We start from the raw sequence: 19,583 nt of genomic DNA, 5'->3' as shown, positions 1-19,583 counted from the left end.
TCTGGATCCTTCCCAGTAATCCGGCCATTTGTACGGAATCGTTTAGGCCGTTGCCTGCTGTTGGTTCGAATAAAGAACTGTAAGTTATTTTTGAACAACGTTGCCTCAGTCTGGTCCCTAATACGGCTGTAACATAAGGGCTCCCCCAATCACCACCCAGGGACTCATACTACGGACATTAATGGGTTGCCCCAGGGAGAACCAGTACATCAGCCTCTCCCTCCATATTTCTTGCACACACCACCCGCTGGAGACCTGCCAGTCTGTAGGACAGCCCTCCAATCCCCATACCAAGCACCGTGACACTAGCGTGCCTAGGCCGCAACCGCCAGCCGCTCCGGTATTCTGCCTCTAGGCTGCCTCTAGGCCCCAAGAAAAGGCTAGGCCCCGGTGGGGAATGTTGCACATTTTTTAACATCAGCATAGTATAGGCTATTGGAACCTGTAAAGAGCTAAATATCACATTCCCTTTAAGTATCCTTTGGGTTTTTTTTGCACCTTTAAAATGCTTGGATCTATTGAAAAATCTGCACCAGGCCCCCGATGTACAAAGTGTACTGGTCTCGTCATGTGACAAATAAACACCTTGTGGGCCCCCATTGGTAACTGGGTCCAAGCACTGAACCCTCTGCACCACTAATTTATGTACACAATGTAAAATTCTATTCCAAAGAGAACTGTATGTTTGCCTCTGTTGATTCTAGAAATGTATTTGCCACATTCCCCACTGGGGCCTAGCCTTCTTCTTGGGGCCTGGAGGCAGCCGGGACCCAGAATACCAAAGTGGCTGCCTATTGCGGCCTAGGGTACGCTGATGTCATGGTGCTTGGTACGGGGACCGGAGGGCTCTCCTACCGCCCGGCAGGTCTCCAGCAGGTGGTGTGTGCAAGAAATATGGACGGAGCGGCTGATGTACTGGTTCTCCCTAGGGCAACCCCTGAGTGTCTGCAAGATAAGTCCCTGGGTAATGGATGGGGAAGCCTGTGGTGGTAGACAGCCGTATCCAGGGATCAGATGGAGGCAACATTGGGTAAATCAACTCACGGTTCTTTATTGCACAACTGGTAGCAGGCAACGGACCTAAACAGTCATACGGCAGATTCGGATTCTGGTACTGGAGTGGTCGTGGAGAGTGGTCCACAGGATAAGGCACCAGCCTGATAGTATATGCTGCCTGGAATAATTGAGATTGTGTCCAAACTGTGGAAGCTGCAGCTCTGGATTAGATTCTCCTGACTGGCTCCAAACTTTATCTCTGTTCACACTGACTCTGCAGACTAGCTAAGACCATGAGATTAGAGCAGCTAAGACCGGACAAAGACCATGTGCTCCCCCTGCACAGGGGTTTTAAATTCCCCCTGGTCAGGTGGTAGCACCTCTCCAATCACACTCCAGTTTACAATACAGCCACATAATTTCCAGGCAGAGGCTGCAATTGCAGATTACCTGAGACCTCCCTGCATTATCCCTTGCGCAGGCTCACCAGATGGATCCTGACAGATAGAGGGCCCTATTCGAAACTACCCCCTTACCTATACATTTGGCAGGGGTGTTGCATATTCAACCCCTAAGCTTCAGTAACCACTAGATATATGAGGAGTGACCATAATCTGTAAGGGATTCTACTAGTTAACTGCCTTCAAGCTCCTTCTCAATGTCCTTGTTGATGTTTATCTATGGTACAATTAGATGTGTTTACTGTGACTACCAGGTAAAACGATTCTTTATTTCAGCTTATGGAAGGATGTAATTTCATTAGCAAAAATTCTGATGATCAAAGAAGATTTTCCAGTTGTTGACAAAAGGCTTCATACATCTGAAAGGGCAAGTGTATTTGTGCCAACAAGGGGAGTGGCACTTCCTCCCATGGCTGTCAGTGAAAGGTCACCTGATGGAACGCGGTGCCTTGTGAAAGCGCCTCTTGACATTTACAAACCTTTGTCAACACTGTACCTTACCATCTTTGCTTCATTTCTAATGTTTAGGATTTATTTTCCACTTTTTCCATGTTACAATATTGATAAAATAAGCGTAGAATAGATCCACAATAGTCCAATCAGGGGTGCTTCTGCCATGTGGCCTGTTGAGCCTATCACCTCAGGGCACCACCAGCTAGAGGAAAGGGTGAGACCGCATCCGGTCCCTGGCAGGAAGAGGAGGGAGTATCCATGCTACAAAATATTGTGCATTCTACTTTATTTATAGGACCAAATTCCCAGAATTATATGAATTAGGTACTGGGACTGTGAATGGAGCAATAAAACCTAACTTTTATTTTACACAGGGAAATGGTGCCTATTTTAGGCACCCTTTGTATTTTAAGAGTGTAAAATAAAAGTTATATTTTATTGCTCCATTCACAGTCCCTTTTCCTAATTCATATATTTAATAATTAATTGATTGCCAATTCAGTGCCTTTCCCAATGGGGCTCACAATCTGATCATCCTACCAGTATGTTTTGGAGTGTGGGAGGAAACCGAAGGAACTGGACGAAACCCACGCAAACACAGAGTGAACATACAAACTCTTTGAAGATGTTGACCTGGATGGGACTTGAACCCGGGACCTGAGCGCTGCAAGGCTGTAATGCTAACCACTGAGCCACTGTGCCCAATATAAACACCAATTCCAAAGGGTTTCCATGTATGATAGATGTTTCATCCACCATAGACAGCAGATAGATGGATCATTTTTTAAAGAAACAGACCAATCTACACTCTCCATGTACAGGCGGTCCCCGGGTTACGTACAAGATAGGGTCCATTGGTATGTTCTTAAGTTGAATTTGTATGCAAGTCGAAACTGTATATTTTATAATTGTAGATCCAAATGAAAACATTTTTTTGCCCCAGTGACAATTGGATTTAAAAAAAATTAGCTGCAATGGGACCAAGGATTATCAATAAAACTTAATTACAGACACCTTACAGCTGATCATTGCAGCCTGGGACTAAAGTATAGCATCTAGAGAGCTTCACCAGAGGTCACAGTGGGCAGAGGGGTCCATCTGTAACTACGGGTCGTCTGTAAGTCGGGTGTCCTTAAGTAGGGGACTGCCTGTATTTGTTACAATATGCAATACTGAGATGAGGAGACTGGTCTAGAGGCAGTCAGTATGGCTAAGATAAATTTCATGGACCCCAACTAATGTATTTGTACAATGTAACCTTTGGAGCTCGGGATACCGACTGATGGGTTGTATTATAGTCTGATGGGCAGTACTGTAGTATTGTCCTATCAAGTCGGTACCCCTCTTTGAAGCACTTCCCATAACTGGGAACAAGGCTCCAATAGCTTCTATATAACACCGCAAACGTCTTGTATTATGTCACTCTACGTTTTTATTATTTTGAACCTGACGAAGGCGCTAGTGCAGCGCCAAAACGCGTAGTTCACCTTTTAATAATAACAATAAAGAGCTTTCCAAGTGATGAAGCATCATTGATGTGGATTCTTCAGCCTTGCCACTACTTACCTGTTCCAGCCGTGGGATAGAACATTGGACGCCTAATCCTCGTGGACCCACAGGCAGCGCATCACATCAATACACTACATGCTAGGCTACAAGATAGCCGCAAGGTGAGCACCTTAAAATTGTAGTTTCAACAACTGTTATTCTAATACTACACCTGAGTTGTGCACTCTGGCTTTCTCCCTCTTCTTCCTGATTCAACGAATCTGTCCACCTGTTATGGACCCCAACTAGTAACACCCAGTTGTCTATTTATTTTAGTGGGGATATAATCAAGTCACTTTTCTACAAGAGCCCAAGCAGCATTAGTCATGTATGTGCGACCTCCGGCTTATTAGGAGAAAACTGCATAATAATGAGTGTTTTGATTGTATTATTTTTTGGCACTTCCAAAGATGAAATTCTAGATGTCTACGATTAGTCTAAGAAGTCTTAGAAGTCTAAATCTATGAGAAGGATAAAATTCTTGGATTTTGGCTCCTGATATTAGCATTTCAAGAACAGTTGTGCTGTCGACCTTCATAAATAAAGGTTCTCATGTTTATGAATGGATGACCACTTGTTCATGGAGGCGCAGCTCTTCCTGATCCTATGACACGGTGGGTCCGATTACTATAATTTTAAAAGGTTACTGTCAATTAGGATAAATTTCCAGAAATAGTAACTCATTAACACGAAAGAGGAGGATTTCAAAGACAATCACAAATAAAACCAATGAATAAAACTTTGCTTGTTCTTACACCATTTTTATTTGTGAAGGCCATATTAGGAAAAGTGATTGACTGGGGTGCCTAAGCCCCACCGGTATAATGGGGTACATCAGTAGATTGCTACCTAGCCCTTGTTTCTGACTGTTTCTATTTTGGATTCCTGTCGGTAGCCATAAACAAAATTTCTAATCCGGTTTCCAATGCACCACATGGTACTTACATAGATTTCTTTACCAGAATCATCCAATTACAAACCTAGAAATAAAGAATTTAGAATCCATGGAGTTATGCTCCGTACCCCACCACAGCTTGTTTCAATATCCATTCCTCAACCTCCATTCACCCTCCCCCCTTCAGTCTCTCTCTTCCCTCTCTTTAAACTCTAAAACTTGGGGCCCCTTTTCTGTCAGGTTATTGAGAAGATGACCCAACCAAGTCAACTGAAGAATATCCCAATCACAGTTGTTGAGATCTTCCTCAAATTGACCTACCATAGCCTATCTCATTTTTCATCCCCCCCCCCCCCCAATTATCTTTGTTGTCTGGTGGCTTCATTGCCAAATTCAATGATATTTGAAAATTTAATAAAACAACTTCGAGACCTGAGTGGTGAATATCAGGGCAGCAAAATACATGCTGGCCACAGTGACAGACATTTTTAAAGAGGGGGTATCCATTTTTGATCAGGATAAAATCAATATTGTCTATCAATATTAGGGCAAGGTCTATCAATGTCACACATCTTACTCCTGTACCCACACCTACTTACTGAAGGTGAAGGGGTTTTAAAATGATCTATGGACAACCATATAACAGCCTACATGTACTACACAGACAGTTTACCTTCTCATAAGTTTATTAGGAAGGGGTTAATTCCTCTTGTGGACAGTACAGAGTCTTTAATGGGTTTACCCAATATTTTCCCATCAGGATAGGGCAGTGGTGGCGTACCTATGGCACGGGTGCCGGAGGTGGTACCCGGAGCCCTCTCTGTGGGCACCCAGGCCTTCAACCCAGCACACATGCCACACTTTGCACCATTTCAAAGCAACACATCCTTGGCTGCCTTGGACCACAGGTGTAGTTTGGAGGTGTGGACAGACCTGGATCATCATTAGAGATCCTGCTTCAAACCCTACTATTCTTCATGTTCAGGGGACCATGGATGGATGCTACAGTAATAATCCTTCTTTCTACTGTATTCATATCCTTACGATGCCAATACGATTGAAAACTGTAACAGAGCAAGGAGCAATAATTTACTGATTAAATTGCCATTTTGGCACTTTGCAATGTATCATTTGGTTTTGGTAGTTGTTTGGGCACTAAGTCTCTAATATGTTCACCATCACTGTGATAGGAGATAACAAACTTACTGGTTAGGGGCAAGCTAGCACTCACATAGACAGTGGATAGGAGATAACTTTAAGGACATCTATCACTAGAATGAAGGATCTGCTCTTCTTTTATTATCTTTTTATTCCCTGGTTTTTCCAATAAAGCTATTTAAAATTATTCAAACAAGCTTAAGGAGCTCCAGGCTCCATAGGTGTTAATGGAGCCTGGAGCCCCTACGGCTCATTTGCATATTTTTAAAAGCATTTTTTCTTAAAAACCAGGGCATAAGAAGATAAAAGAAGAACATACCCTACCAGAGGGGCACACACCAGTATGTCAGTGTGCTTGGTTTACAATCCTTCATCCTGGTGGTAGATGTCCTTTAAAAGTTATTTCTTTAAGGGCCATGCATGCTCTGCTGAGGAGTCTGGGAAAAGAATATATGCAAATACGTTTCCTGGAACAAGGCAAACTAATCATTCTGTACTTTCTTAAAGGAAACCTACCACCACAAATCTACCTATAAAGGTAGATCGGGTGGTAGGTGAATCAATGGAACGTGAGGATAGCCCTTTTAAGGGCTAATCCTCGCGTCCCGCACTTTTTTGGAAACTTTTATTACCCTAATATGTAAATTTTGTTATGTGGCTACTGGGGCGTGGAGTAGCTGCATCTGAGGTTACACGAGGCGGCTACTCCACGCCCCGGTAGCCACTTTACCCCTCCTACTCACCATCTTTGGCGCGCAGCTACGAGCAGACCTGCTGCGCATGCGCAGACGGCAGGATCGTCGGACGAGGGCGCGCAGCTACGAGCAGCTGCGCGCCGAAGATGGTGAGTTGGAGGGGTAAAGTGGCTACCGTGGAGTGGAGTAGCCGCCTCTGATACTCAGAAGCGGCTACTCCACGCCCCAGTAGCCGCATAACAAAATTTACATATTAGGGTAATAAAAGTTTCCAAAAAAGTGCGGGGACGCGAGGATTAGCCCTTAAAAGGGCTATCCTCACGTCCCATTGATCCAACTACCACCCGATCTACCTTTATAGGAAGATTTGTGGTGGTAGGTGCCCTTTAAGTCCCCTGCATATCAATGCCTGACTTTTAATAAGCCTAAGATATGATGTGGAATTATAGCCAAACCAGTAAGTCATTTCCAAACGGAACAGACTAGGGAATGTAGACAGTGCTGCTTCAGAATCATAGTTTGGCGGCAGTAAAGTATAGCTGACTGATTTGGCTAGGTAAGAGGTCATAGACGTAGGTCAGGAAGGAATTTATTTTCGTTTTCAGACCACCTTTTCACTCATATACATATTCCTTACCCGGAATCCTTGCAAAGAATGCAAAACCTTTTCAACTCTACACACCTGAAAAGTGTCTGGCAAAATTTTGGAAGAGAATGATGGGTAATTGAAAAGAGGTGGGATCCTCTTCTCAAATCAAGATAAACACCTTTTAGGAACTGGTAGGAGTGAGCACTGATACTAACTTTTTACATTACTTAAAGGGAACCTGTCATCAGGGAGGTCATTTTTGTCTCATGACGGATCCCAATAGTCTATGCCATGTTGAATTAAAAAATGCTTTTATCTGCATTCTGAACAATTGCACTGCTTTATAAAACTTTATTTTACATTACCTGGCTCCCTGCCAGCAGTGTTTGGCGAGTCATGGGAGGGGGGCAGCTCCAGCGACCTGTGTCTCAGTCTTGTTGATGCCTCCTCTTTTCCTCCTTACTCCTTATACCTCTCCCTCTGGCTCTACCATGCTCACTCCCCTTGTTCTTGCCAGATTTTGGCCACATTTGAGCTACAACCCCACAAGGGAATCACCACAGGCTGTCAGGGAACCTAATAAAGTTTTTAGCAATGTAATTGTTCAGAGTGTTGAAAAAGGCATTATTAAAATCAATGCGGCATATGCTATTGGAACCTGTCATCATGTACAAATGACTTCCCCGATGACAGGTTCCCTTTAAAGCACAATGGGGCTCATTTACTAAGGGTCACAATGCTTACTTTTGTCGGACTGTTCGCCTTTTTCGGGGATTCTACGGCTTGGAGAGGTATTCAACAGGTGTCTGCGCTGGGATCTTGGCACACGCAATCTGTTTTTGGCACAGCTGCACTGGGCTCCATGTGACAAAAATTAGGTGGCGTGCTGTCGGACGATCCGACTGATTCAGACTAAGCGCGGATTTAACTTTCAGATAGTGTTGCAAGCTAAAGCACTTGCACCACTAAAAAGATGGTGAGCTCTGTCGGACCTGAGCGGAGAAACCACACATGCAGGATATCGGGTGCACTATCTTAGTGAATTTGCGGCACGGTGCGTTATAGTCGGACAATGCACTTTCAGTGAACTCCAGGGGGCACTAGGTAAATGTGCCCCAATGTGCATCAGGTTTACACATCCTTGCTTAGTAGCTCCAAAGATGTGACGTGAAACCTTAATAATAACTACTTTCTTTCCATCTGTAACACTAAGTGTTATCTCTATACCTGCTGTGTGCCAGCTTCCTGGTTCTTCCAAAGGTTTCCACAACCGTGCCAAGAAGTAGCATCCTTATATATGAGGCGACAGTGCCAATCTCCTCATAACTGCATCCTCCAGCATGGCGACTATGGTGGGACTGATTTTGGTTGGGCTTCTGGCATTGCCATCTCCATCCACTGCAGGTACAGTTTAGGTTTATGGGCACATATTACTTTCTGAATTATTTTTTTTGGTATTTCATTTATAAGCTCACATTTACCTCTAATGTTTATTGGTGCATTTATATTTTAAGCATTTCTGATCTTTATCAAAATTTTGTTATATATATCGGCCGATGTGTGACCTTTCGGGAAAATAATGGTGTCATAACAGCAGATAATTTCCATCAGAGGCTCCAGCTGCTTCTCTGAGTATCTTACAAAACTTATGCTGCAGCTCATATTGATCAGGTAGGCTGCTCTATGTTAGTCCCATTTAGTGGTCGCAAGGTAAGCAGTGGTTGGGGAACATTTACATTGCTGAAGTGATGGATCGTAATGAAGTATAAGCAAAATGATACCAATAAAGGAATCCTACCATGAAGAATCTAATATCAGAAGTAGACCTGATGGTAGATCCCTCCTGCCTCTGCCCTAATCTGTAATTGAATAATCCTGGAACCTAACTTGTAATAAACTTTATTTTAGTAATATGTAAATTAACTGCAGAGGCTACTGGGGCGTGGAGTAGCCTTAGCTCTCAGTGCCCGACCAGGATAGTGCACGCCCCAGTAGCCTCCGCAATTAATCTACATATCACTAAAATAAAGTTTTTAACAAGTTAGGTTCCAGGATTATTAAATTACAGATTAGGGCAGAAGCAGGAGGAAACTATCATCAGATCTACTTCTGATGGTAGATTCCTCACGGTAGGTTTCCTTTAAGAAGTCTAAGGAGTCTTTTAACAGAGAAAATATATGTCTGATAATATGGTGCATAGATGTCTGAACTGTTATACAAAGTTCATAATTAAGTTTGTGTTATAAATAACACTTTAAGGGAACCTGTTATCAGCAATTGGCCTAATAAACAACTACCAGTATATAGTCAAACCGTGTAACACTTTCTAGTTTTTGTGTTTTTCATGACCCAGTGTGGTGGCATCATCCAGAAGATCACCTTTGAAGTGAGATGAAAATTGGTTGTATAAAATGAAGGAAGAGGAGAGTTTAACAGTGAAGTCAAGGTGGGGGGCTCTGAACGCCTACTCCCCTGTGATTGACATCATGCATTGGACTTGGAGATTTGGTCAGTGATGTCTCTGGATGCACCATCAATTACAGTTGTGAGGAAGAGAGAGCTTGACTTCAGGGTTAAAATTTTCGCCTCCATGACTTTATGAATGAATGAATTTACATCTCATTTCAAAGTACATTTTCTGGTTGGAGCCACCACACTAGGTCATGAAAGAAACAGGATCTGGTGTTTAGCTGCTTGACAACATACTGGTAGTGATTTATTAAGTCAATTTCTGCTGACAGGTTCCCTTTAACATTAAATATGTATTTTTAACTGGTTTCCATTGCCCAGTTAATTTATTTTGGGTGTATCTGACAATTTTTCTACTTTTTGATGTGCTGAATAATAGACTTTCACTATTTCTTAATTTGAAAGTTTGGAGTGTTTACACATAGTCTGACGTGTCCAAGTGCAGAAGAAGATGGAGTAATTTACCTACAGGCAGCTTTGTATACTCTTCTCTTGAATAGTCTATCCTTTAACAATGATATTTTAAACCTATATATTGGTAAATCTGGTAAGTTGGGTTCATCCCCAGTGTATATGTGGGTTGATTTGCTTAACCATAAAAAGGAGAGGTAGTTCTACCATCACCATAAACAGGGGGCATCCTCTAGACCTATAGGAGAGGCAGTTCTACCATCACCATAGACAGGGGGCATCCTCTACATCTAGAGGAGAGGCGATTCTACCATCATCATAGACAGGGGCATCCTCTAATTCTCCCCTGACTCCCCTCAGGAAAAGAAAAAATTCACCTTTCCTGGTTCCCCCGGAGCAGCACCTGCAGCTGTCTTCGGCCTGGGCCTCCCGTACGCGCCGGCTCTGAAGCCAGCACACGTGATCCGATGACGTCATCATGTGCGCCGGCTTCAGAGCCGTCCCGTCGCATACCCTGCGGAGCGCTGCATCGTGGGAACCGGGACAGGTGAGTTTTAGATTCTGCCTCTATGCTGCGCTCCCGACCAGCGCAGCATAGAGGCAGAAAAGCGATCGATCCGGATGGTGATCAATTGTACCAGTGTCTTATAGCGACACTGGTACAATTGATCCGGGGGCCCGAGTGGGCCCCTCCAGTACCCCGGGGCCCAGGCACTTGCCCGGGTTGGCTGGGTGCTGGCGCCGGGCGTGCCTATAGGAGAGGCGATTCTACCATCGCCATAGACAGGGGGCATCCTCTACACCTAGAGGAGAGGCAGCTCTACCATCACCATAGTCAGAGGACATTCTCTACACCTAGATGAGAGGCAGCTCTACCATCACCATAAACAGGGGGCATCCTCTACACCTATAGGAGAGTCAGCTCTACCATCACCATAGACAGAGGACATTCTCTACACCTAGAGGAGAGGAGGATCTACCATCACCATAGACAGGGGGCATCCTATACACCTACAGGCGAGGAGATTCTACCATCACCATAGACAGGAGGCATCCTCTACACATAGAGGAGAGGCGGTTCTACCATCACCATAGACAGGGGGTGATTCTACCATCACCATAGACACGGGGGCATTCTCTACACCTAGAGGAGAGCCAGTTCTACCATCAACATAGACAGGGGGCATCATCTACACCTAGAGGAGAGGCGGTTTTACCAACACCATAGATAGAGGACATCCTATACACCTAGAGGAGAGGAGGTTTTACCATCACCATATACAGGGGGTATCCTCTACACCTAGAGGAGAGGAGGTTCTACCATCACCATAGACAGGGGGCATCCTCTACACCTAGAGGAGAGCCAGTTCTACCATCAACATAGACAGGAGGCATCATCTACACCTAGAGGAGAGGCGGTTCTACCAACACCATAGATAGAGGACATCCTATACACCTAGAGGAGAGGAGGTTCTACCATCACCATATACAGGGGACATCCTCTACAACTAGAGGAGAGGTGGTTCTACCATCACCATAGACAGGGGACATCCTCTACGCCTAGAGGAGAGGCAGCTCTATCATCACGATAGACAGAGGACATTCTCTACACCTAGAGGAGAGGAGGTTCTACCATCACCATAGACAGGAGGCATCCTCTACTCCTAGAGGAGAGGAGGTTCTACCATCACCATAGACAGGGGGCATCCTCTACACCTAGAGGAGAGGCGGTTCTACCACCACCATAGACAGGGGGCATCCTCTACACCTAGAGGAGAGGCGATTCTACCATCACCATAGACAGGAGGCATCCTCTACACCTAGAGGAGAGGCGGTTCTACCACCACCATAGACAGGGGACATCCTTTACACCTAGAGGAGAGGCAGTTCTACCATCACCATAGACAGGGGGCATCCTCTACACCTAGAGGCGAGGAGGTTCTACTATCACCATATACAGGGGGTATCCTCTACACCTAGGGGAGAGGAGGTTCTACCATCACCATAGACAGGGGACATCCTCTACAACTAGAGGAGAGGTGGTTCTACCATCACCATACACAGGGGACATCCTCTACACCTAGAGGAGAGGCAGCTCTACCATCACCATAGACATGGGACATCCTCTATGCCTAGAGGAGAGGTAGCTCTACCAGAGCCATAGCCTCTTTTCTCTAAAAGCAGTGAGACTGTAGAACTCTCTTCCATAGGGTGATGTGATGGCTGATAACTTGTAGATGTCCCATAGGGTCCAGGATGTCTTTCTCAATAACTATATTCAAACTAAATATTTTGTACATAGTTTCTGTTGATCCAGGGAGTTATTCCCATCAGGAAGGATTTGTTTTCCTTACTTTGGGGAAATTGGTATCAGCCTTGTAGGGTTTTTTTGTGCCTTCCTCTGCATCAACACTGCAGGATTTTGGGATGGACTTGGTGGATGGATTTGTGATTTTTCAATCTTATCTTCTATGATACTATTTCTAGCCCACAGACAGTTAAGTAGTTAATTTATGTTTGTTCTATGGATAATACTAGACTATACAGTTGTATAAAGATTCTTAATCCATGTACATGTAATGTATTTATAATTTATTTCAGACACAGGACCACAACAAGATGGAAGAATTTCGGGTAGGTCCATTAGATGAATGCATAAATGATAGCTAACAGGAAGAAGGATCCCAGATAGGGGGGACATATCATGTAAGAATGGAACATGCACAAACACAAAAGTATATCAGAAAAAGAAAAATAGAAATGATTAATAATAAAAGGAAATTATTCTACAATGAAATATTACAATATGGCAAACATGGGAGTCATCATAAGGCTCCTGGCTGCTCTATGGTAGCAACTCTCTCTTGGCAGATGGGAATAGTGCACCCACGGGTCAGGGGTTGCCCCCTCCCCATAACTTAACTCTCAGATGCTGTGCTTGGAATTAACAGCATCTAAGAGGTTACATGCCAGTTATTGCATACTCCGGATGTCAGAAGTGCTTAAAGTAACATCGAGTTGCAGCATTTTTGAACAAATCCCAAAAAAACACTATATGTAAAACCAGCTTTATAGATAATGGTCATGAACCTCCAACTGGCTCCAGTTTGCACATCACTAGACAATAGTCATACATGTCCCCTATTCACATCACCAGGCTATAGTCATACGTGTCCCCCGTTCACATCACCAGACCATAGTCATACGTGTCCCTCATTCACATCACTAGGCCAAAGTCATACGTGTCCCTCATTCACATCACTAGACCATAGTCATATGTGTCCCCCACTCACATCACCAGGCCATAGACATCTGTGTCCCTCATTCACATCACCAGCCATAGTCATACGTGTCCCTCATTCACATCACCAGCCATAGTCATACGTGTCCCCCATTCACATCACCAGGCCATAGTCATACATGTCCCCCATTCACATCACCAGGCCATAGTCATACGTGTCCCTCATTCACATCACCAGGCTATAGTCATACGTGTCCCTCATTCACATCACCAGGCTATAGTCATACGTGTCTCTCATTCACATTACCAGGCTTTAGTCATATGTGTCCCCCACTCACATCACCAGGCCATAGTCATATGTGCCCCTCATTCACATCACCAGGCCATAGTCATATGTGTCCCTCATTCAAATCACCAGGCCATAGTCATATGTGCCCCTCATTCATATCACCAGGCTATAGTCATATGTGTCCCTCATTCAAATCACCAGGCCATAGTCATATGTGCCCCTCATTCATATCACCAGGCTATAGTCATAGATGTCCCTCATTCACATCACCAGGCCATAGTCATATGTGTCCCCCACTCACATCACCAGGCTATAGTCATAGATGTCCCTCATTCACATCACCAGGCCATAGTCATATGTGCCCCTCATTCACATCACCAGGCCATAGTCATATGTGTCCCCCACTCACATCACCAGGCTATAGTCATAGATGTCCCTCATTCACATCACCAGGCCATAATCATACGTGTCCCTCATTCACATCACCAGGCTATAGTCATATGTGTCCCTCATTCACATCACCAGCCATAGTCATACGTATCCCTCATTCACATTACCAGGATATAGTCATACGTGTCCCTCATTCACATCACCAGGCTATAGTCATACGTGTCCCCCATTCACATAACCAGGCCATAGTCATACCTGTCCCCCATTCAGATTACCAGGCTATAGTCATACGTGTCCCCCACTCACATCACCAGGCCATAGTCATACGTGTCCCTCATTCACATCACCAAGCCATAGTCATACATGTCCCTCATTCACATCACAAGGCCATAGTCATACGTGTCCCTCATTCACATCACCAGGCCATAGTACTACATGTCCCCCATTCACATTACCAGGCCATAGTGATACGTGTCCCTCATTCACATCACCAGGTCATAGTAATACGTGTGCCTCATTCAAATCACCAGGCCATAGTCAAAAGTGTCCCCCACTCACATCACCAGGTTATAGTCATACGTGTCCCCTGTTCACATCACCAGCCTATAGTCATACGTGTCCCCCATTCACATTACCAGGCTATGGTCATATAAGTCCCTCATTTACATCATCAGGCCATAGTCATACGTGCCCCTCATTCATATCACCAGGCTATAGTCATACATGTCCCTCATTCACATCACCAGGCCATAATCATACGTGTCCCTCATTCACATCACCAAGCTATAGTCATATGTGTCCATATTCACATCACCAGCCATAGTCATACTTTTCCCTCATTCAAATCATCAGGCTATAGTCATACGTGTCTCTCATTCACATTACCAGGCTATAGTCATATGTGCCCCTCATTCATATCACCAGACCATAGTCATAGGTGTCCCCCATTCACATCACCAGGCCATAATCATACGTGTCCCTCATTCACATCACCAAGCTACAGTCATATGTGTCCACATTCACATCACCAGGCCACAGTCATATGTGTCCCTCATTCACATGACCAGCCAAAGTCATACGTTTCACTCATTCACATTACCAGGATATAGTCATACGTGTCCCTCATTCACATCACCAGGCCATAGTCATACCTGTCCCCCATCCAAATTACCAGGCCAATGTCATACGTGTCCCTCATTCACATCATCAGGCGATAGTCATACATATCCCTCATTCACATCACAAGGCCATAGTCATACATGTCCCTCATTCACATCACCAGACCATAGTTATACGTGTCCTACATTCACATCATCAGGCCATAGTACTACATGTCCCCCATTCACATTACCAGGCCATAGTGATACGTTTCCCTCATTCACATCACCAGGTCATAGTAATACGTGTGCCTCATTCACATCACCAGGCCATAGTCATACGTTTCTCTCATTCAAATCACCAGGCTATAGTCATACGTGTCCCTCATTCACATCACCAGCCATAGTCATAGTCATACTTTTCCCTCATTGAAATCACCAGGCCATAGTCATACGTGTCCCTCATTCACATCACCAGGCCATAGTCATACGTTTCCCTCATTCAAATCACCAGGCTATAGTCATACGTGTCCCTCATTCACATCACCAGCCATAGTCATACGTTTCCCTCATTCAAATCACCAGGCTATAGTCATACGTGTCCCTCATTCACATCACTAGGCCATAGTCATACGTGTCCCTCATTCACATCACCAGGCCATAGTCAAACGTGTCCCCCACTCACATCACCAGGCTATAGTCATACGTGTCCCCTGTTCACATCACCAGGCTATAGTCATACGTGTCCCCCATTCACATCACCAGGCCATAGTCATACGTGCCCCTCATTCATATCACCAGGCTATAGTCATACATGTCCCTCATTCACATCACCAGGCCATAATCATACCTGTCCCTCATTCACATCACCAAGCTATAGTCATATGTGTCCATATTCACATCACCAGGCCATAGTCATACTTTTCCCTCATTGAAATCACCAGGCCATAGTGAGACCTGTCCCTCATTCACATCACCAGACTATAGTCATACGTGTCCACCATTCACATCACCAGGCTGTAGTCATACGTGTTCCTCATTCACATCACCAGGCTATAGTCATACTTGTCCCTTATTCACATCACCAGGCCATAGTCATACGTGTCCCCCATTCACATCACCAGGCTATAGTCATACTTGTCCCCCATTCACATCACCAGGCCATAGTCATACGTGTCCCTCATTCACATCACCAGGCTATTGTCATATGTTTCCCTCATTCACTTCACCAGTCCATAGCCATATGAGTCCATCATTCACATCACCAGGCCATAATCATACGTGTCCCCCGTTCACATTACCAGGCTATAGTCATACGTGTCCCCCATTCACATCACCAGGCCATAGTGATACGTGTCCCTCATTCACATCACCAGGCTATAGTCATACTTGTCCCCCATTCACATCACCAGGTCATAGTCATACGTGTCCCTCATTCACATGACCAGCCAAAGTCATACGTTTCACTCATTCACATTACCAGGATATAGTCATACGTGTCCCTCATTCACATCACCAGGCCATAGTCATACCTGTCCCCCATCCAAATTACCAGGCCAATGTCATACGTGTCCCTCATTCACATCATCAGGCGATAGTCATACATGTCCCTCATTCACATCACAAGGCCATAGTCATACATGTCCCTCATTCACATCACCAGACCATAGTTATACGTGTCCTACATTCACATCATCAGGCCATAGTACTACATGTCCCCCATTCACATTACCAGGCCATAGTGATACGTGTCCCTCATTCACATCACCAGGTCATAGTAATACGTGTGCCTCATTCACATCACCAGGCCATAGTCATACGTTTCTCTCATTCAAATCACCAGGCTATAGTCATACGTGTCCCTCATTCACATCACCAGCCATAGTCATAGTCATACTTTTCCCTCATTGAAATCACCAGGCCATAGTCATACGTGTCCCTCATTCACATCACCAGGCCATAGTCATACGTTTCCCCCATTCAAATCACCAGGCTATAGTCATACGTGTCCCTCATTCACATCACCAGGCCATAGTCATACGTTTCCCTCATTCAAATCACCAGGCTATAGTCATACGTGTCCCTCATTCACATCACTAGGCCATAGTCATACGTGTCCCTCATTCACATCACCAGGCCATAGTCAAACGTGTCCCCCACTCACATCACCAGGCTATAGTCATACGTGTCCCCTGTTCACATCACCAGGCTATAGTCATACGTGTCCCCCATTCACATCACCAGGCCATAGTCATATGTGCCCCTCATTCATATCACCAGGCTATAGTCATACATGTCCCTCATTCACATCACCAGGCCATAATCATACCTGTCCCTCATTCACATCACCAAGCTATAGTCATATGTGTCCATATTCACATCACCAGGCCATAGTCATACTTTTCCCTCATTGAAATCACCAGGCCATAGTGAGACGTGTCCCTCATTCACATCACCAGACTATAGTCATACGTGTCCACCATTCACATCACCAGGCTGTAGTCATACGTGTCCCTCATTCACATCACCAGGCTATAGTCATACTTGTCCCTTATTCACATCACCAGGCCATAGTCATACGTGTCCCCCATTCACATCACCAGGCTATAGTCATACTTGTCCCCCATTCACATCACCAGGCCATAGTCATACGTGTCCCTCATTCACATCACCAGGCTATTGTCATATGTTTCCCTCATTCACTTCACCAGTCCATAGCCATATGAGTCCATCATTCACATCACCAGGCCATAATCATACGTGTCCCCCGTTCACATTACCAGGCTATAGTCATACGTGTCCCCCATTCACATCACCAGGCCATAGTGATACGTGTCCCTCATTCACATCACCAGGCTATAGTCATACTTTTCCCCCATTCACATCACCAGGTCATAGTCATACGTGTCCCTCATTCACATCACCAGGCTATAGTCATATGTTTCCCTCATTCACTTCACCAGGCCATAGTCATACGTGTCCCTCATTCACATCACCAGCCATAGTCATACGTGTCCACCATTCACATCACCAGGCTATAGTCATACTTGTCCCCCATTCACATCACCAGGCTATAGTCATACTTGTCCCCCATTCACATCACCAGGCCATAGTCATACGTGTCCCCCACTCACATCACTAGGCCATAGTCATACGTGTCCCCCACTCACATCACCAGGCCATAGTCATACGTGTCCCCCACTCACATCAACAGACCATAGTCATACATGTCCCCCACTAACATCACCAGGCCATAGTCATACGTGTCCCCCACTCACATTACCAGGCTATAGTCATACGTGTCCCCCACTCACATCACCACGCCATAGTAATACATGTCCCCCACCCACATCACCAGGCTATAGTCATACGTGTCCCCTGTTCACATCACCAGGCTATAGTCATACGTGTCCCCCATTCACATCACCAGGCTATAGTCATACGTGTCTCTCATTCACATTACCAGGCTATAGTCATATGTGTCCCTCATTTACATCACCAGGCCATAGTCATACGTGCCCCTCATTCATATCACCAGGCTATAGTCATACATGTCCCTCATTCACATCACCAGGCCATAATCATACCTGTCCCTCATACACATCACCAAGCTATAGTCATATGTGTCCATATTCACATCACCAGGCCATAGTCATACTTTTCCCTCATTGAAATCACCAAGCTATAGTCATACATGTCCCCCACTAACATCAACAGGCCATAGTCATACGTGTCCCCCACTCACATCACCAGGCCATAGTCATACGTGTCCCCCACTCACATCAACAGACCATAGTCATACGTGTCCCCCACTCACATCAACAGACCATAGTCATACGTGTCCCCCACTCACATCACCACACCATAGTCATACGTGTCCCTCATTCACATCACCAGGTTATAGTCATACATGTCCCCGACTCACATCACCAGGCTATAGTCATACATGTCCCTCATTCACATCACCAGGCTATACTCATACATGTCCCTCATTCACATCACCAGGCCATAGTCATACATGGCCCCCACTCACATCACCAGGCTATAGTCATACGTGTCCCCCACTCACATCACCAGGCTATAGTCATACGTGTCCCCCACTCACATCAACAGACCATAGTCATACGTGTCCCCCACTCACATCACCACGCCATAGTCATACGTGTCCCTCATTCACATCACCAGGTTATAGTCATACATGTCCCCGACTCACATCACCAGGCTATAGTCATACATGTCCCTCATTCACATCACCAGGCTATAGTTATACGTGTCCCTCATTCACATCACCAGGTTATAGTCATACATGTCCCCCACTCACATCAACAGACCATAGTCATACTTGTCCCCCACTCACATCAACAGACCCTAGTCATACGTGTCCCCCACTCACATCACCACGCCATAGTCATACGTGTCCCTCATTCACATCACCAGGTTATAGTCATACATGTCCCCCAATCACATCACCAGGCTATAGTCATACATGTCCCTCATTCACATCACCAGGCTATAGTCATACATGTCCCTCATTCACATTACCAGGCCATAGTCATACGTGTCCCCCACTCACATCACCACGCCATAGTCATACATGGCCCCAACTCACATCACCAGGCTATAGTCATACGTGTCCCCCACTCACATCACCACGCCATAGTCATACATGTCCCTCATTCACATCACCAGGTTATAGTCATACATGTCCCCCACTCACATCACCAGGCTATAGTCATACATGTCCCTCATTCACATCACCAGGCTATAGTCATACATGTCCCTCATTCACATCACCAGGCTATAGTCATACATGTCCCTCATTCACATCACCAGGCCATAGTCATACGTGTCCCCCACTCACATCACCACGCCATAGTCATAATTGGCCCCC

Source organism: Engystomops pustulosus, chromosome 11 (assembly GCF_040894005.1).
Source record: "Engystomops pustulosus chromosome 11, aEngPut4.maternal, whole genome shotgun sequence".
Taxonomy (NCBI): Eukaryota; Metazoa; Chordata; class Amphibia; order Anura; family Leptodactylidae; genus Engystomops; species Engystomops pustulosus.
This window is presented reverse-complemented; position numbering follows the sequence as displayed.